Source organism: Callithrix jacchus, chromosome 17 (assembly GCF_049354715.1).
Source record: "Callithrix jacchus isolate 240 chromosome 17, calJac240_pri, whole genome shotgun sequence".
NCBI classification, from domain to species: domain Eukaryota; kingdom Metazoa; phylum Chordata; class Mammalia; order Primates; family Cebidae; genus Callithrix; species Callithrix jacchus.
Window position 1 is genome coordinate 83,508,610 of NC_133518.1, and position 21,367 is coordinate 83,529,976.

The 21,367-nt window shown below is 39.6% G+C and overlaps 1 long non-coding RNA gene and 1 pseudogene across 2 annotated transcripts in view; one reads left to right on the top strand and one right to left on the bottom strand.

The window, feature by feature from the left end:
• The first annotated feature begins 372 nt into the window (after positions 1 to 372).
• The window catches only part of LOC144580050 (uncharacterized), an 82,203-nt gene continuing 61,208 nt past the window's right edge, over positions 373 to 21,367 (top strand). Inside the window, exon 1 of one of the 2 annotated variants that reach the window (XR_013528926.1) lies at positions 373 to 622. This is a non-coding gene — a long non-coding RNA (uncharacterized LOC144580050). The remainder of the gene's footprint in view (positions 623 to 21,367) is intronic. The other variant, XR_013528925.1, reaches the window with a different exon arrangement.
• Positions 14,563 to 14,656, bottom strand: LOC144580066 (small nucleolar RNA U13; annotated as a pseudogene).

A 21,367-nucleotide genomic window follows, 5' to 3' on the forward strand; every position in this document is an offset into this window, starting at 1 on the left:
TCAGCTAGGTTTGGTTCACCGTTCCCCTCCTCCAAGGCCCAAGCTTGGTCCCCAATGTCCCCAGCAATGCTTTGGATGTCCCTCACTTTGCTGTTTTTTTGGGGGGCCACTGCCCACCCCTAGGTTGCGTGCTGTCCCTCCTAGAGAGAGGTGGATGGCCATGACATTCCAGGGAGGAAAAAGGGAGGGGCGAAGGGGCAACGACACCCTTCTAAAGTTTCACCCCAGAAAGGCATCCCACTCTGCCCGGGAGGCGCCCTCAGGCTACAACCTTCCCGTGAGCCTCCTCCCTTTGCCCCGCCCCTCAGCACGGGGGAGGGGCGCTGTGCAGCCGGCGCTCTCTGATTGCCTGCCGCCTCAGGGTTCCACGCCGGGATTGTGCTGTGGGCAGCTGTCGGCGCCTGCGTGCACAACGTGGAGAACCAGCGTTGGGAGTTGCTGGAAGTTGGAGGCGAGGGAGCGGTCACTCGCAATGAGCGCGGGCGGCACTGGGCGCAAGGTAGAGAGCAGTCCCTAGTCTAAGACTTTCCGTCGCCCTCCGGCACTGCCAGTACCACGGACTCCACCCTGCCGCGGCCCCTCGGCGATGCGGTGCAGCTGCCACTCGACCAAGTGGGTTCAGGTACCACCAGGCACCGAGGCGTCGGGCATGCACCCTCGCTGCCCTTTGTGGCCATGGTGCCACCAGACCGGGGGCCTGGGAGAGGGGTGGGGACTGGGGCCCGCCACTGCTGGAAGGGAGGGGAAGACAAGCCTGTCCCGGTGACCTCTAACTTCCGCTGGCCTCCTCTCTGCCTCCATGCCTCTGGGGCATGCGCCCCAGACCCCCATCCGTCGCCCAGGGCCGGGGTGATCCAGGGGTCGGTGCTGGCGACAGTCTCGGGGAGGGTCTTCATGTAGACTTGAGGGTGTGCGTGCTGGTCCCTGCCCTCTGCCGCAGTGGGGCTGGGACTCAGCTGTTGGGTCCCTTCGGGTGCACAGGCTGGGATGTAGACGGAGCAGAAGTCTGTGCTCCGGAGAGGCCGGCGTGGTAGTGCCTGCCTGGCAGGTGGCTCTGAACGGCCCCCGGAAAGGCTGAGGCGTGGGTCTAGGCGTGAACGGTGCATTAGAGATGGTGTCCATGAGTGCGAGGGGCACAGAGAAGCTTAAGTGCTACTGCACCTTGGGGACAGTTTTCATTGGAGTGTGGTTTAAGGGAGACAGAGGCAACAGTTTCGGGGAAGGCCGAGATTATGAACAAAAGTGAGAGGGAGTTGCAACCTTGTAGATGGAAGCAGCCACCCTTACCTCTTGGCCCAACCCTCAAAAAAGCACTTGGCAGTGTTCAGGAAAGGGTGGCATTTAAATGAGGCCAATTGAGTTTGATGGTTAAAGGGCCTAAGGATTACTGAGAAATCAACAATAATGTGACGAGAAAAGCAGCGCTATTTTTATTCAGCAAAGAAAGCTTGGAAGTATTTTGTTGGGAGAATTCAGCATAAGATTTAAAAAAGTTGTTGATGCTGGGTGTGGGAGGTAGAGTTAGGTGATTGCTCTAGCCCCAAGCTAAAGGTAGTTGACTTTGGAAATTTCGCTTACAATTGTTTGTAGCATACTTAACCTAGAAGTAAGTGTTTGCACTTTACAAGGGATACTGCTTCACTGTACTTAGCTGGAATGTGCACATGTTGTTTATTCTTAGGTGATTTCATTTATAATACAGATTCTCTCTTATCCAGACTGCTTTTTCTAGCAGCAAGCTGGAAACCTGACATTAGTGTACAGGCTGCCTTGTGCTTTACTCTTTTAAATAAACTTATGTGGAACAAGTGTCAAATACAAAATAATTAAATAGAAAAAAATAATTCTGCCTTCTGTTGAAATCTCTTATTGCAGTCATGCCCACCTATCTTTAACAGCAGTTATAATGTGTATCCTGTGAATAAAGTATTGGTAGTGAAATTAATCATGTATTTGAAGAAAATACTGTTTTCTGTTTATTAATAAATTGATCAGAATTTAGTGTTTTTCATCTTCTCAGCCCTGTGGGAGATCATCTCTGTTTTCCACCCTGACATGCACTGTAGCATGTCACACTCCTGATTTAAATGGGTTGCTGCCAGTTTATTAGCAAATGCAGAATAGGTGTCTGTAAAAAAAACATATTGATGATGAGGAGCAAGGGAGATAGCCATATACATTTACATTTCTTTTAGGGAGACTGGCCTGTGTTCACATTCTCTCTTTCTCTTCCCTCTTTCTTTCCTTTCTCCGAACCCAGTGTCTGCCATAGGCTTACCCCTCCCTCCCATGCCGAACTATTTTCTTTGTTATGCTAATAATACCTTTTTCATAGTAATGAACTTATTTAAACATCTCAGCAACCAGAGAAAGTTCTTTTCAGTACAGAAATAATCAGGAGAATCATGGGAAGGAGACAGGACTTAAAACTTTTTGACATGTCTTTGTTTAGCTGAAGGTCTTGAGTTTGTAGCTTGGGACTTCTATCAATTTATACAGTCATGTATAGCCCTAATTTGTGTAGTACAGTTATGTGCTGCATTGTGCCAGTGAGGTCATCAGAGCTCATATATCATTTTGGTCCCACGGATTATAATGGAGCTCAAAAATTCCCATATCCTAGTGAAGCTGTAGTATTCATAATTTCTTAGTTGCTCATGTTTTTTGTGGTGATGCTGGTGTAAACAAATTTACTGTGCAGCCAGTCCCTGTAGAAGTGTAGCATATGCAATTATGTACAGTACATAATACTTGATAACATTATATACATTATTGGTTTGTGTATTTTCTACCCATTTTATCATTGTTTTAGTGAGTACTTCTGTTTATTTAAAAGAAAAGTTAACTATAGAACAGCCTGAGGCAGGTCTTTCAGGAAATATTCCAGAAGAAGGCACTGTCATAATAGCAGGTGAGAGCTACATGCGTGTTGTTGCCCCTGAAAACCTTTCAGTACAATGAGATTAGAGGTGGGAGACAGTGATGTGCATGATCTGGACCCTGTGTAGGCCTAGGCTAGTGGGTGTTTGTGTCTTAGTTTTTAAGAAAAAGTTTCAAAATTAAAAATAGAACAAAGCTTATAGAATTAGGATATAAGAAAAGAATACTTTATACAGATGTACAATGTGTGTTTTAAGCTAAGTGCAATTATAGAAGAGTTTAAAATTTGTAAAATAAAAAAAGTTACAGTAAGCCAAGGTTAACTGAAGAAAGAAGAACCTTTCAGTGTAGCCTAAGTGTAAAGTCTTTATAAAGTCAATAGTGGTGTAGAGCAATGTCTTAGACCTTAACATTCATTCACCACCCACTTCCCCACTACAACTTTTAGTCCCGCAGTCTCCATTCATGGGGAGTGCCCTATATAGGTATACCATTTTTTATCTTTTATGCTGTATTTTTACAGTAACTTTTCTATGTTTAGGTACATACATACTATAGTATTCATTACAGTAAGCTGCTATATAGGTCTGTAACCTAGGAGTAATAGACTGTACCATCTATGTGCATGTGTAGTAGGCTAGACTCTCTAGGTTTGTGTAAGTCCACTGTGATGTCCACAGTGAATTGCCTAATGATGCATTTTTAAGAATGTACTTCCATTATTAAGCAACACGTGAGTATATTTACAGTTTCTATTTGAGCAAGTTTTGAGAATATTTGATTAATACCACATAAGCCTTAACTTTTCATACTGATACTTGTTTCTTTGAAGTAACTAAGAATTGACTTGCTTGTTGATGAAGTTCTTGAAATAACTAAAAACTCATATTGTAAAATTGGATGAATAAAATCATTTAGCTATCATTTATAAATTGAGCATTTTAGAGAACATGGGACATTTTTATAATGTAAATAGTCCAGGTTGAGAAAAAGCTTAGGAATTTGTTGTAATCAAATAGTGTGAGTCTGCAGGAAAAAGGCAAATCAGGAAATGAAAAGTGCAAAAATACAACATAGAAGTATGTTGATTTGGTGTGTGCAAATTAACAGTGTTTTGAAAAATTAGAAAATTATAGAAGTAGTTGTTTAATGTCAGATGAAGAAAAGGACTTTAGTGTAACAAAAGCAGTTAACTTTTTACTAGAGTAAGTATAGAATTTATGGGATGATAGAAATTATTGGTCCATATGGAATGTAAGAACATGCCTTGTGGGGCCAGGTAGCAGAAGGGAGGAAGTGTTTTGCAGTAAGGCTGAGGCCAGGGAAGGAAAAGGATCAAAAGATCTTGCAATTGACTCCTGTGTTGTTTAATCATTACTGAGAATTCCACAGTGACCTTGAGGTAGCCATAGTATTTGTTCAGTAGGCCTTAAATCTTAGTAAAAGATCTATTATCAAGTGAGGTGACACCATGCTATAAGATATAAAGTATCTAGCATCTGAGGTTTGCCTTTGTAGGCCTTGCTTTTCAGATGATTTTATTTCTAGGGTAATGTTTAGTAGGTGATTTTGATTAAAGGAAAATATGCAGAGAAGGTTTTGAGGAAGGAATTGAACTAAGGGAGAGCTGTGCCATGAAAAGGGCCAGATGTGTGATTTAGAAGACATCAGATATCATCGAGCATGTTTGTGTTCTTTGTTAGTTTCTGATGTGCTGATGTTCAGTTCATCTGAAACTTGAAAAGTAAGGTGGGCTGGGCGAGGGGGCTCAGGCCTGTAATCCCAGCACTTTGGGAGGCTGGGGGAGGTGAATCACCTGAGGTCAGGAGTTCAAGACCAGCCTGACATAAATGGTGAAACCCCATCTTTACTAGAAATACAAAAATTAGCCGGGCATGGTGGTGCATGCCTGTAATCCCAGCTACTCAGGAGGCTGAGGCAGGAGAATCACATGAACCCAGGAGGTGGAGGTTGCAGTGAGCAAATTGCATTCCATCCTGGGCAACAGGAGTGAAAATCTGTCTCATGATGGGACGGGGAAGTAAGGCAGAATGAATCAAGTATTTCATAACGTTTTTGCTGTTTGTGAGCAGATTCTTTTTCTTATAATGTAAATATGTTTGACATTTTTGCATTTTCAATTTCATTTGTGTTTACACTAGTGTATTATGTACGTTAACAGGGAACTGAATTTTTTTCATCTGATTTAGAAAGTAATACATGTTTATGGTATAAAATTTATAAAAGAAAGATGTATAACTATGAAAGTTTGAAAATCACTCATTTTTCTTCACTCCAGGGAAAACTTCTGTTAACATTTTTTATAATGTGTGTGCATATTGAAACAGAATTAGAGTCACACTGAATATAAAGTTATTCTAACACAGCCACCATATCATGAGGAATCTCAGGGCACATAAAGATGCCTTGTGTTGCTGCTTGAACCTACAGGCCCAGCTAAAGTCTGAGGTGACAGCCAGCATTTACCATCTGACATGTAAGTGAGTGAGCCTTTAGATAATACCAGTCACTGGCTACTGGCAAAGAGAGAAGTAATGAATTGTCCATGCTGATCCATGTCCAAATTGCAGATTCCAGAGCTAATGAAATGTTAGTGTTTTCAGCCACCAAATTCAAGGGTACTTTTTAAGTCATAAGAGTATTCATTTGGTAATCATACATTTTAAAACAGTTGTAATTGAAGTATAACATATATAGAGAAATGCATAGATCTTAAGTGTGCAGTTTAATCAATTTTGAGAAACATGTACATGTATGGAACTCATACTGTGTAACCCTTGTAAAGATGAACATGGTAAACCAGAGTAAACAAGGTGTAAGTATTAGATAATGAGTAAAAGAGATTGGGAGGCCTTTGGTTTAAGAAAAATATCATTGGAAGCCATCGAATTTTTAGAAATACACTTTGTGTTTTAGAAGAGTTTTAAATTTACAGAAAGTTGTGAAAATAGTAGAGTTTTCAAAAAGTTGCTTTCAGTTTTTATATTGTTAAACTGTTACATTAGTGTGGTCATTTGTCACATTTAGTGAAGTAATATTGATACATTATTATTGACTAAATTCTATACATGATTGATTTTTTTTTTAGTTTTTACCTAAGGTCTCTATCAGTTAGCTGCCATAACAAAATTCCATAGACTGAGTGGATTAAACAAAAGAAATTTGCTTTCGCAGATCTGGAGGTGGAAAGTCTGAGATTGGGTGCCAGGATGGTTGGGTTCCAGTGAGGAGTCTCTTCCTCACCTGCACACAGCACAGTCCTCTTTCCTAGGTGTGTTCTCACCAGAAGAGAGAAAGAACAAGCTCTCTGTGTCTCTTTATAAGAGCACTCATCCCATCAGACCAGGGCCCTGCCCTCATGACTTCATCCAATGCTGATTACCTCCCAAACACCCTAGCTCCAAATACTATTACATTCGAGGTTAAAGCTTCAGCATATGAGGATTCTGGGCAGGACACAAACATTCAGTTTATAATAAGGTCCTTTTTGTGTTCCTGGATCTTATACAGGTTACCATATTACATTTAATCGTTGTGTCTCCTTAGCTTTCTTTAGACCATGGCGGTTTCTCAGACTTTTCTTTCTTTTTTGGTGACCTTGTCAAGTTTGATGACTACTGGTCATGTATTTTGTAGAATATCCCTCAAGTGGGATTTATCAAATGTGTTGCTCATAATATGTCTGGGTTTATGGATGCCTGGGAGGAAGACCAAAAAGATGAAGTGTCCTTTTCATCACATCATACTAAGGAAAGGGTGTGTACTTTCAATGTGACTGCTCACTGTTGATTTTGATTTGGTCACTTGACTGAGATAGTGAAGCAGAATAATTTCCCTGAACGCTTTGCTGGTGGGAACTGGGATGTGGGTGCTGTAAGTAGCACTTAGGCGCTGGCAGGGGCAGACTCCACTCACTAGAACTCCCTGTGCTCAACCCGTCGTGGGAGGGAACATGCAGGTAAGCGTGTGCAGGAGCTGGGGTGAGTGCTTTTGGGTGCTAGGAGGAGCAAAACTCTTGCAGGCCCTGAGGCCCCAGAAGGAGTGTTACAATCCATGCTCTTTTAGCTTCACTACCCGTGGACAGTTTAAGTGTTAACAGCTCAGTGGAAGGTAAGTGTGACAGCCTTTGACAGCAACCTGGAAGAGAAATGGCTGTTGGAATATGAGAAGGGGTGGATATGAATGATACTCTTTTTGACTGTGTTAAGTTTCAGATGCTGGCTTGACTTTGAAGTAGAAATGTGAAGAACATTGAAGATGTCAATCTGAAGTTCAGGGAATAGGGCAGGACTCAAGATTCTATTTGGACGTTACACATTTTATTTTTAAAGAATTCCATTGTATTTTTCAGAGTAAGAATCTCATCTGATAGAATAAAGTGCCTATGGTACTTTGAGTAGAATGATGAGAAAAATTTTAAACAGAAATTTTTTTTTCTGAAAGCATTGTGAATAAAAATAAGAGTAAAATATAGGTGATTTTCAGTCAGCCTCAGTGACCTGTCTGTATCTGACCTGAGTCCCAGCTGATATAGCCAGTTGACAACAGAAAATTTAGAATTTGATTTGCATGTTTTAAAACTATTGAGAAGATGAATTAGACATTTTAATTTCTCCCCCCACCCCATAAGAAACCATGTGGGTATATTTTTGACCCTTACTTTTTTTTTCTTCTTAGCGGGAAAGCAGTCAGAAGTGGGAGGCCTTGCAACAAACTGTATACTGTGTAGCCACCAGCTGCTTCTTTCTTGAGGCAGAACACTGGCCCTCAGTGCCTCTTTCTGCTTCTTCTTGTTCAGACAACTGAGGACTTCCCCTGTCCTGTCTGACTCCTCCTGTTGTGGTGAGAAATATAGAAAGGCTGAGGGATTGATATTATTTGGCTCCATATTTTAGAAAGATATTTGGTAGTTACATAAAGTACATCTAGTTTGACCAGTACCACTTATAACTTTAAATTGTGGTACAGAAATTGATCCTTTATTATTTAGAAAATATAAAGTAAAGTTAATAATACTGAGAGAATTCATGATTCTTTCCTTTTGCCTTCCCTGTCCTTTAGTTCTTTATTTATTTTCACAGCTTTTGTACTGGCTCATCTTCTCTTTCCTGGGGAGTTGATTTTAAAAATTAGATTTGCAGGAGCTTATCCTTTTAGAGTATGATGAAAACCACTTGTACTTGAACTTAAGGAATTTTTTTTTAAGTTCCCTGTGTACCCTTTTCAGATCACATCCCAGAGAGGAGAGACTTCTGCAATATTGTGCCAACAATTTTCTTTCTTTCTTCAAGTGTTATCCACAAATGTATATATGTATGTGGTAATAAGCATGAAATTTGCCATATTAACCATATTTAAGTGGGTAGTTCAGTAGTGATGAGTGTATTCACAACATTGAATACTAGATCTCCACATTTTCATCTTACAGAAATGAAACTGTATATTAAATAATCAACTCTCTCTCTCTATTTCCCCCAGGCCCAGCAGCTGGCCTTTTGTTTCTATGGATTTGACTATTCTACATACTTCATATAAGTGGAAACTTACAACATCTGTCTTTTTGTGAGTGGCATATCTGAGTTAGCATGTCTTCAGGGTTCATCCATGTTGTCACATATGTTATATGACTCATAAAAGCCAGAATTTCTTTTCTTTTGAAAAGCTGAATAACGTTCCATTTATAAAGTTCTTAATCTTCATGTGGCTGAATTTATAACATTTATATTTGCAGTGTTTTTATACCTAGTTTAGGAAATTCTTCTGTATACTTATTATAAAGATAGCCTCCTATATTTTTAAGAAATACTTTTTCTTTGTTTAAAACAAGATTAAATTTACAGGAAGGTTATCAGTACAATTCAGATAACATTTACTAATCCCTGAACCATTTGCTAATCAGTTGCTAACTTGATGACTCATTGCTTCCAAATATTTTAGTGGCATTTCCTAAAGACATTCTTCTGTGTAATATCAAAATTACCATTAAAATTAGAGAATTAATACATTTCTATCATCACATTTTCAACTTTATTCAAGCTTTACTGGTTAACTGATCAAATTCTGTTTAACAACAGGATCTAGTTGGAATTACATGTTGCATTTGATTCTAAACTCTCCTTAGTCTCATTATGTCTAGACCACTCCCTTTATTAAATTGAGATGTATTCCTTTCTCTTCTATTTTTCTGGGAGGGATTGTTTAAAACCAGTGTTAATTCTTTCTAAAAAACTTGATAGAATTCTTTAGTAAAGCCATGTAGGCCAAGTTTGGTTTTTTTTTGGTGGGGAGGTGGAGGATGGAGTTTTGCTCTTGTTTCTGAGGCTGGAGTGCAATGGTATGACCTTGGCTCATTGCAGCCTCCACCTCCTGGGTTCAAGGATTCTCCTGCCTCAGACTCCTGAGTAGCTGGGATTACAGGCACTCACTACCACGCCCAGCTAATATTTTGTATTTTGAGTAGAGAAGGGTTTCACCATGTTTGTCAGAGTGGTCTTAAATTCCTGACCTCAGGTGATCCACTTACCTCAGCCTCCCAAAGTGCTGGAATTACAGGTGTGAGCCACCGCACCTCACTGGCCTAGAGATGTTTATGGGATTTTAAATTACAAAGTCAGTTTTCTTAACAGTTACAGGGCTATTTAAATTCATGTCGGGTGAGTTGTAGTTTGTGTTTTTTCTGGAATTGGTGCATTTCATCTGAGAAATTCCATTTTAGCTAATCTATGTGCAGCTTTATTCTTCTTTACCTGGTATAGACATATTTTCAATGAAAAGATAATCTAATACATATATTTCTAAAAATAAATGCATATTTTATATTTGTATCATGTAATTTTATATCTGTATTATATACTTTGGATCAAGCTCTAGATGTAGCCAAGATCTCAGGGGCAGGCTATATTCAGCACTGATGGGAGACTCAGTGACCTGTAAAGTTTGTGTGTCTACACACTTCAGAGTTTGTTCTGCATGAGTCTCTGACCATGCAAATAGCTATGCTGAGGCCATATTGTGCTGACACCTCATTCCATTTCAGTTTTTTTTCCATGACTTATTCAAAATAATGTGACACAGTGCAAATCAGCTTTGCTTAGAGTCTCTGTAGGGGTTGCAGAGAAGTAATTAGGAAATCAGAAATCAGTGTGGTCAGTGTTGTGATGAGGAGGCAACATGTCCTCATGAGAACACAGGGAAGAGGTATCTCTCTTATTCTCTGCATCTCTGGTACCTAGTACAGTACCTTGCACATAGTAGGTTCTCATTAAGTCTTTGTTGAATGAATGAATAAACTCAGAACTGGGTGATCACAAGGTCACTTTTGGAGAGAACTTGTGTCTGAGCCAAGTTAGTGATATCTATGGGCAGTAGATGAGTCGAGGGAATTCTCTCATGTGGATGCAATAATATGCAGTGTTGTAGAAGGACAGAAAGCTTAGCTATCTAAATAGTTGTCTAAAGCTGTCTATTTGCAAGTGGGAAGTGGTTTCCTAAAGTGATTGCAGACTGAGGGCTAAGAAGAAATAACTCTGACCAAAGTATGTATTGGGCAAGGTTAGCTAAGAACCAGAATTGATTTTTATGAATTAGCATTTCTGGTTCTGGCTGTTGTGTTTACCATTACTAGGTTTAGTTTCTAACATGTCTTAAAAATAATGCTCTCCAAATGAATAAGAAGTATTTTTTTGTGAAGCATGGTACAGTTTTCTCTGGCTCTTACCTACTAGTCTTATTCATACTATCTTTGCTTTAAAACAATACTTTTTTATGTTCTAAATATATCTGTGATAAATCATGAGTTAACCACTAATAATGGTGGCTCATATTGTTGTGTTCTCATATGCCAGGTATTGAGACACTGCCATGAGTTATTTCATTTAATATGGACAGTGGCCTGTCTGTAAGAAAATCAAACCTAGGGCTCCCATTATACAGAAGTGGCAACTAAGGTTTGGGGAAGTTAAATTTTGTGTTCCCCAGGTCACTCAGGTAAGCCTGGGACTCACATTTGAATCTAAATCTGTCTGACTTCATTTAACTACTGAGCTATGTGTGCTCTTTCCAATGTTTCATATGTCTTTTTATTTAAAAATTCCCCAAATTTAGTTTTACTTGTGTATATATTCTTAGAAAGTTTATCAGTTAAGTAGGGAAAGAGTTTGTAGTGAAGTAACATATTAAGACCCTCCTAAAAGCAAATTACAGAAACCCACTTTAAACTAGCCAGCATGGCTGGACACAGATGCTCCAACAATAATTACTGTGTTCTTCCTCTCTGTGTCTCCTCCTTTCTCACCTTCCTCTTTCCCCCTCCTTTATCCCACTGCCCCACTCCCTCTCTCATTCTGCTTTTATTAGTGTTAGCCTATTCTCTCTTGTCACAGAAGGAGCCCCAGTTGAAACCAGCTTTACCCATTATCCGAGGAAGAGAAAGCATCTTCTCTGGGAGCTCTGGCAGAAATGCCCTGGGGAATACTCTTGGTCATGGGGACTGGGGGCTGTGAGAGGACTTTGTGAGCCATATGGAATGTAGCTCTCGGGTTGACAACATGTCCATACTTCATCTTGATAAGACATGTTATTTGATGGTTGAAAGCTATAATTATTTAAAGATAATGCACAATATAGTTTAATATCATTATCAAGATATAGTTTACATACCATAGGACTCACCCATTTAAAGTGTACAGTTCAATGGTTTTAATGTAGTCAGAGTTATAGAGCTATCACCACTGTCTAATCTGAAACATTTCCATCAGAAAAAGAAATTTTGTACCCATTCACAGTCACTCCCTATTTTTCCCAAATTTTTCAGCCTTAGCAACCACTCATATACTTTCTGTCTCTATAGATTTGCCTATTTTAGATGTTTTATTTAAGTGCAATCAGGTGACTTGTGGTCTTTTGTGTCTGACTTCTTTCATTAGCATGTTTTTAAGGTTTATCTATCTTTGCATATCATCATACATTTTTTGTTAATTGCCAAATGTTATTCCATTATATGGATATACCACATTTTATTTGTCTGTCTGTTGTTGATGGACATTTGGGTTGTTTTCATGTTTTTTGCACGTATGAATAATGCTGCTGTGAACATTTGCGTAGAAGCTTTTGTGTAGATCTGTTTTTACTTCTTCTGTGTGTATACCTAAGAGTGGAATTACTGGTTCATATGATAACTATACCTGACATTTTGAGGAACTGTCTTCCAAAGTGACTGTATTATTTTACATTCTCACCAGCAATGTGTGAGGGTTCCAGTTTCTTTACATTCTTGTCAACCATTACTATCTTTTTGATTATAGGCATCTTGGTGGCTGTGAAGTGGTATAATGCATATTTTATAAAAGACCATTTTGTTTGTTAAATAATGGCCTGTTTACTTGTCATCTTACCTTGTATAGGAGCTTTCCCAGAGGGTTCTGAACCTGCTCCTTCTCAGTCCATCCAGCCAACTAGGTAGGCAGACCATGCTGATCAAAGGATTAAAAGTATATGTTTACTTTTGTTTTTCTTTGTAAATTTTATTATTTACAAACCTAGACAGGGATTATTCTTATTTTTATATTAAGAAACAGGTTATAAATGCCAGAATTTACTTGGTTGAAGATAAAACAGGGATTCATATTTAGGATGTATTAGGTGGTAGAAAGCTGCTTGCTTCAGATCTGCAGTGTCAGCAGCCTACTTTGACATGATAGGTGGCATTCAGATGACACACATTCCCACTCGCGTTCACTGTGTTGTATGTAGTTCCTAGCAAACTAGTTGTATCTCTGCTGCTTTTTTCTTAGAAATGTGAGGGCAAGAGTAATGTCTTAGGAATAATCTTGATTATTCATGAATGATTATTCATGAACTTGACTATTGTAATTTTCATTAGTATAAATTACTTGCAGCACACCAAAAACTGAGCTGCTTTTTTATGATTCACAGTGGTTGCTTCTAACTACTTTATTATGGCAACGTTCATTATCAGCCCTGTAGTGCTATTTAATGTTCACCTTGGCATCAGTATAAAATTTGATACTCTCATGCACAGACAGATGGTCTTCCATTGGTGGCTTTCTCCCTAGCCCTAGAGCTGTCTGTGTATCCAGACTCCATATTGAGTCTTGCCTCCTCAGCACAATGTAAGAGAATCTATGTTGATCACACCTTATGGGAAAATCTATGTTGATTTCTTGCCACCCATTTGCCACATATCACTGCATAACTTGAAAGCCAAGAACTTGTGATTTAGAATTGCTGTTCAGATCATGCTTAATATTTTCATGGCATCAAGCAAAAGCAAGAAGAGATTACACATATTAGCAGTAGGCTCTAAATGTGGAAGTAATACGGTGAGCTCCATAAGATAAAACAGGAGCTTGCATGTATTTAACAATACATTTTATTTTAAGGAGATAATATACCAGTAATAGGTGCTGGGGAATACAATGAACCAACTGGATAAATATCTCTGTCCTTATAAAATGTACATCCCAGTGATTAATGATTTATGAGATCATTTATAATGTGTAAAAATCAGGTAAAAAAATCTTGTGGTTTTATTGGTAGCAGTGTCTGAAAGCTTTGAAATTCTAAAAAAGAAAATAAATAAATTAAAAATGTTTAAATTGGGCCAGGCGCGGTGGCTCACACCTATAATCCCAGCACTTTGGGAGGCCTAGACTGGTGGATCATGAGGTCAAGAGATCGAGACCATCCTGGTCTCGACATAGGTGAAACCCCATTTCTACTAAAAATACAAAAATTAGCTGGACATGGTGGTGCGTGCCTGTAGTCCCAGCTACTCGGGAGGCTGAGGCAGGAGAATTGCCTGAACCCAGAATGCAGAGGTTACCATGAGCCGCGATCATGCCATTGCACTCCAGTCTGGGTAACAACAGCGAAACTCTGTCTCAAAAAAAAAAAAATAAAAAAGTTTAAATTGGTGCATTTACATACTATATTATGTAAGTGACTATTTGCTAAGTATCCCGAAGGTAAGGTATTAGAGATCCCAATTTAATCATTAAAAGTAAATACTTTTTATATTTACCTTATCCTTATCAAAAAGTGTGCTATTGTAGTGACAGGCCATGCAATCTCAAAATCAACAATATTCATGTAAATTGATAAGTTGATATTATATCAAATAGAAATCTCATGATAATGGGGCAGGCCAGTCGTTGAATTTTTCAGTTTTTTTAGAAGCATAATTTGAAGACTTGTAAAATTAATAGGACAGCTGAAATTGAAATTTATTTTTGAACATCAGACAGGTAATGTACTGATGTAAAAAGGTTTAAGGGAGGAGATTTGGAATCTTGTAGAATTAATTGGACAGTTGAAATTGACCTTTTTTTTTTTTTGGAGACAAAGTTTCGCTGCTGTTACCCAGACTGGAGTGCAATGGCACTATCTCGGCTCACTGAAACCTCCGCCTCCTCGGTTGAAGCAATTCTCCTGCCTCAGCCTCCCGAGTAGCTGGGACTACAGGCACGCACCACCATGCCCAGCTAATTTTTTGTATTTTTAGTAGAGACGGGGTTTCACCTATGTCGACCAGGAGGGTCTCGATCTCTTGACCTCCTGATCCACCCGCCTCGGCCTCCCAAAGGGCTGGGATTATAGACGTGAGCCACCGCGCCAGGCCTGAAATTGACCTTTATTTTTAAACGTCAGACTGGTAATGTGCTGATGTGGTAAAAATGTTCACACTTAGGTTTGAGTGTGGAAACCCAATCGTCATACTTAGGAATTAAAAAAGAACTAAAATAGACATAAAAAAAATGCACATGGGTACTTTTTAACCAGTAGTACCAGGCACCCAAAAATTAATGCTTTCAAGTGAAATAAGAAAAGATCACAGTTCTTATTTGGGCTAGTGCTTCTGATAGGCATAGCAGGAATGAATGAATAAATTTTATTAACATATATAATAAATAAGTAAAGAACTTTACAAAATAATTTGAGATAGTGATAAGTACCATAACATCAGTAAAATGGGGTCTATGATAAGTGAATTAAATATTTACTTGAATACCTAATACATTTCCAAACTTATTGTGGTCGAAGGGCTCCTGATTCCCCTTACCACCAGCTTCTCACTAGGGGATGCTTCTGTAGATTGTGAGGTTTGGGAAGCTTTTGAAGACATTATTTGAGTTGAGATATGAATGATGAAGTATCTGTATGCATTCCAGGTATGGAGGTGGCAAAGCATTGGTTTTGGGGTGGAAATGAGTTTAGGGTGTTTGAGACTGTCAGTAGGAAATGTTGGAATGTATCCAGAGAAGAAATAGTAGTAGATGAGGCTAGAGAGGTGGAAAGGGCCTTGATATTTTAGGGTAGAATAAGGAGTTAGGATGTCACTTTAATGATGACAGCAAGTCTGTAGAGTGTTCTAGGTCTGGGGATTGATGGCCTCATGACTGTGGCTACTGTGTAGTGATGACTGGTAGAGGTAGAAGAGAAAATGGTGACCTTTCAGAGCTGTTGTCTGGGTAAGAAGGCATAGTAGCTGTGTAGATGGAGCCTGGGCCAGCTTTAGAAATCTACCTTGCAGACAGAGCTAAGAACTTAAGTGTGGATTCTATGTGGATGGCAGGAGATGAGTAGTCAAGAGTTGATTCCTAGGTTTTAGTTGAGCAACTGAATGTATGATGGTTCAATTACTAAGATGGGGAAAATTCGAGGAGAAGTTGGTGGTGAGGGGAATCAGAAGATACCTTTTGGCCACAATTGGTTTTAGATACTTATTAGATAGTCAAGTGAGGTGGTTTAGTGGGCAGTGGAATAAATAGCTGTAGTTCAGTGGGGAGGTCAAGATTAAAATGACAAAGGTAGGTGTCAGCAACATAGAGCTGATTTCAAAGCCATGAGACTGGATTAACTCCCTACAAGGGGAGGGGCTAAGTTTACTTCCTTAAATTGAGAAAGTTGGACAGGATGGTGTTTAAGGTCCCATCTTCTTCAAAAAGTTAACTGTTGTAAGAAACTTGAAGTGATGGAATTTTTTTTGTAAAATGCCATAGCTGCTTTAAAATAATGAAAAGAATGAATGGGAAGAAATACAGACATTTAAGTATTTGAAATCTGTATTTATTCTGAAATGGCTTGTTTACAAAGCATAATATGTAACTGCGATCAGATATCCTTCTGAAAGTGAAAATAATCTTCATTTTGTAAGGTTTCAGTTAAACCCAATTGGTGGTCAATATGAACTTATTTTTATCAAAACATTTTAAACAGCTTTATTGAGGAGTCAAATAACACCCAAGCTGCACATATTAGAAGTGTAAAGTTAGATGTTTTCACAAAGGTATTCAGCCATAGAGCTGTCACCACTAGAGATAATAGACATACTTATCATCCCAACAGTTTCCGTGTACCATTCAGTACTGTCTCCCTCCTGCCTCTGATCCATAGGCAACCACTGATAAGCTTTTTGTAACTGTAGATTACTTTTCATTTTCTAACTTATATAAATAGAATCATACAGTAGGTATTCTTTTTTTCTGGCTTTTTTCATTCAACGTGATTATTTTGAGATTCATCCATGGTGTTTTTTGTGTCAGTAGTTCTTTTTCTTCTATTTGCTAAGTAATATCCTATTGTATGAATATACCAGATGCATTTTTGCAGTCATAATGAAGTTAGACTACCTTCTTTTTTCCCTTCAGTGGGTCTCAGGATTTGCTGGTATTATTTGTAATCCTGAAAATTTGAGACAAGTCTCAGTTAATTTAGAAAGTTTATTTTGCCAAGTTTGAGGATGCACCCTTCTTAGACAGTCTCTGGAAGTCCTGATAACATGTGCCCAGGGTGGTCGGGACACAGCTTAGTTTTATACATTTTAGGGAGACGTGAGACATCAGCCAACATATGTAAGAAGTACAATGGTTGTGTCCAGAAAGGCAGGACAACGTGAAGCAAAGACAGAAAAAAGCCTTGAAGTTGGAAGGAGCTTCTGGGTCACAGATAGGTGAAAGAGAGGAGTGCTTACATTCTTTGAGTTTTTGATTAGCCTTTTTAAAGGAGGCAATCAGCTATGCATGTATCTCAGTGACAGGCAGGTTATCCCTAAGCAGTTCCCGGCTTGGCTTTTCCCTCTTGCTTAGTGATTTAGGGGCCCCAAGATTTATTTTCCTTTCACACACCAAAGAGACTAAAAATGTGAATACATATACACACAGAGACACATTCCAAACTCTCTTCATAGAAGGGCTTCCTTGTTCTTGTATTCATCCCCTTCATCCTGTTCAGGGATGAGCTTTCTGCTGGCTTTCATTTACCAGAGCAAGCTTGACAGTGCTGTGGATAGGAAGCAGGCCCACCCTTTCTGTGTGTTTGTGTTCTGTGTGATTTTTTTGGGAATGTGTGTATGTTGTTGAGCTTTTTTTTTTTAAATATAGATTGTGTTTATGTCAGGAGGTTGCCTAAAATAAAACTGAAGCTTCATAGTTTAGCCTTTAGTTGTGTTTCATAGTTTAGCAGTTATGGATTCAGTTAATCTAGTACCTCTGATTTCACAAGGGAGTATAATAACCCTTTTCTCAGTTCATAGGAATTTTGTATAGTTGGTTACGACAGAGATCAAAATGAGACAAACACTCATTCACATGGTAAGTAGATGCTTACCTTTAATCTCTGTGGTGTCTTGATTAAATCACTTGCTTTCTGCTTCTGTTTCTATGCATTTGGAAAAGTTGACTGCTTTCTTGTTCCTGTGGATGATCTGAGAACACACATGAGTTAATCACCCTCTGGCTGTTTTTAACATCATGAGCTTACATGCAGTTTAAGGATTTCTGGGCTCTCTGTGCTGTTATATGGGGTTGTCTGAGGAGGAATAGAAGCAGATACGGTAGGATGATGACACAGGTTAGCATGCAAGTGCAGTAAAGAATTCCATTTTGGATGTTTTTAGAATTTTCTGAAGGATGTTCTGTTTTCTAGGTAATTTGTAGATTTTTACACTGCTTTATAAAAAGCTCTTTCCTCAATTGGTAGCTTTGAATTCTTCTTCAGTATTTATGGGAAGTCATATTCTTGATTTAGATGTTCTGCTTTACCTTACCAAAGATGACTCTACCAGTTGTGAAGCCAACAAGGAAAAAGATCTGCTGCTCTGGGTATCTAAGAGATCATTTCATCTTGGTACTTATGAGACTGCCTCATTCTTTGTGATGGCTGTAGAGTATTCACTCCATCGACTGAATGTAACATGTTTTAGTTGTCCCCGCCACTTTTCCTGTTATATCTATGCTGAAGTACATAATACTTACATGCAAATACATTATCTCTCACATTTCCAAATTGTTCTCCATTAACATTTTATCGTTATGTACTTCCACCAACAAGGTTTTAGTGTGTCTCTTTCCTTATACACTCAATAATACAGAGTCCTACTAGAGTTTATCTGATTGGTGAAAATGTTATTTTCTTCTAATTTTTAACTTATATATCTCTTATTACAGAGTTTGGGCATCTTTTCATGTGAATGAGTCATTTGTAATTCTTTTTCTGAGGGCTCACTGTTCGTATGTGCAACCTATTTCTCTATTATATGGTTACTGTTTTATTGTTGATATGTAGGAGCTTTAGATATATTAAGCAAATTAGCTCTTGGCGATATGACTTATACTGTTGCTTTTAAGTTTGTTGTTTGTCCTTCGACGTTGCTTACCGTGTTTTGCCATGAGGGGATTTTTTATATTGATGTAAAGGAATTACATCTAATTTTAAAAATTTCTTTCAAATTTTGTGTTACACTCAAAACATTGCAGATATTACGTTTATCATATTTTGAATACCCGCCTCAGCCTCTCAAAGTGCTAGGATTACAGATCCAACAGTGGCTGGAGCCACTGCACCCAGCTACTCAAGGCAAATATTGAGCCAATGTACTTGGCCATCCAAGGTTTTACCCTGAGTAGGGGAGCTCTGAGCACTGGCATCAGAGGGAGCAGTCTCTTGGGTGAACTCTGGGATATACACATTTTCTAATGGGCAGAGCATTCCAAGGCTTCTCATTCACATCTTCTACAACTCCAAGTCTTGGGATGCCTCAAACCCATACTCTACATGGGCCAGCCTTCATTGAGCAGCTAGTGTGGGACAGACAGTCCAGGGTGGGCACGCAAGAGGAAGGAGACCCAGACTTTGCCTCAAGGAGATCACATTCAAGCAGGAACAGAATTACTCCAGAATGTCAGATCAAGGGACCTAAGCCTCTGATTTTTTTTCCTTTATTTCTTCTCTCTTTAACTCTCTTTCTCTCTCTCTCTCTCTCATTCTCTCTTCCTCTCTCCTTTCTTTCTCTTTCTTTCTATTTTTCAAGATAGAGTTTTACTCTTGTTGTCCAAACTGGTGTGCAATGGCCTCAGGTGATCCACCCACCTAGGCCTCCCAAATGTTGGGATTATATGTGTGAGCCACTGGATCTTGCCACCTCCAATTTTCACAGAAAGAGGCACAGAGAAATTTGGCACCCAACAGAAATGAGTTCAAATATCAGTTTCCCTAGTTCTTGGCTCAAGCTTTCCGGTTCTCAGTGATTTCCTATGAAAGGGAATGAGAGGGGTCTGTGGTGACAAAATTATGGCAGGCAAGGTGACACTCACCTGCAATCTCAGAAACTCAGGAGGTTGAGGTGGGAGGATCGCTTGAGGGCCTACCTGGGAAACAGGGAGACCCCAACTCAGAAAAAAAAAGGGGGGCATGGTGGCTCATTCCTGTAATCCTAGCACTTTGGGAGCCCAAGGCAGGTGGATCACTGGAGGGGTCAGGAGTTCGAGACCATCCTGGCCAACATGGTGAAACCCCATCCCCACTAAAAATACAAAAATTAGCCAGGCGTAGTAGTGCATGCCTGTAGTCCCAGCTACTTGGAATGTTGAGGCAGAAGAATCACTTAAACCCAGGAGGTGGAGGTTGCAGTGAGCTGAGATCACCCCACGGCACACCAGCCTCAGAGGCTTTACAAAGCGAGACTCCATCTCCAAAAAAAAAGAGAGAGAGGAAGGGACATCAATCAACAAACATTGGTGATGAATAGGGTAGTGGTGCCACTGCCTGGCTAAAATATATATATATGCATGTATGTATGTACATGTATATATCTATAGATATGCATATATTTATATATGTATATATTTGTATTTTTAGTAGAAACTAGGTTTCTTCATGTTGATTAGGCTGGTCTCAAACTCCTGACCTCAGGTGATCCACCCACTTTGGCCTCCCAAAGTACTGAGATTACAGGTGTGACTCACCGCACATGGCTCTCCTTTTTTTTTTTTTTTTTCAAGAGGGAATTTCACTGTGTCTCCCAGGCTGGAGTGCAGTGGTAAAATCTCAGCTCACTTCAACCTCCCCCTCTCAGGCTCAGGCATTTCTCCAGCTCAGCCTTTCGAGTAGCTGGAATTACAGGAGTGTGCCACCACAGCAGGCTATGTTTGTATTTTTGATAGAAATGGGGTTTTGCCCTGTTGACCAGGCTGGTCTCAGACCCCTGACCTGAGGTAATCCACTGGCATTGGCCCCCCAAAGTGCTGGAATTACACACAGGAGCCTACCCCACCCCCATCCAAGTAAGTTTCTTGATTGCACAGAATGTATGGTGATATTGGTGGACTTATGGACATCCTCTCCAGCATTGAGTGTTGTGTCTTGGGTGTGCTGTGCTTTTTGTTTGTTTTTTTGAGACTGAATCTCACTCTGTTGCCATGCTGGAGTGCAGTGGCATAATTTTTTCTCTCTGCAACCTCCACCTCCCAGGTTCAAGCAATTCTCCTGCCTCAACCTCCTGAGTAGCTGGGACTATAGGCACATGCCACAATGCCCAGCTAATTTTTTTAAAAAGTGTTTTTAGTAGAGATGGGGTTTCACCATGTTGATCAGGATAGTGTCAATGTTTTGACCTCTTGATCCAACTGCCTCGGCCTCCCCAAGTGCTGGGATTATAGGCATGAGCCACTGTGCCTGGCATGTGCTCTGCTTTTAAACTCTTTTTTTTCTAATATGGGGTAGACTTGAAAGTGTGCCTTGTTTTCATAGCCCTCATGCAGCTTGTTTTGAACTGTTTTATGTTCACAGTTTGGGATATATTAGGCAATATTGCTGAGCTGTCCTGTCAACCTGAATTTGAGCCCTTTATCTGCCAGTAACCTTGCCATGTGATTATGAGCAAGGTATTCTAGCATCTCTGTTCTTCAATTTCTTTATCTGTAAAATGCAGACTATGCCCAGCTCATAGCACTAGTGTGAGGAATAAATGAAGATATGTGTAGATCACTTTTACATGGTATGTGACACTTGGTAGGCACCAAATCATTATTGCTGGGAGTATAAGTACATTCTTGCTTGTCTACACACACACATACACACACACACATACAGAAAGAGAGAGAGAGAGAGAGAGAGACAGAGAAATTGCAGAGATTATACAAAAAGTTCCCATGTACCTGTACCCAGCTTC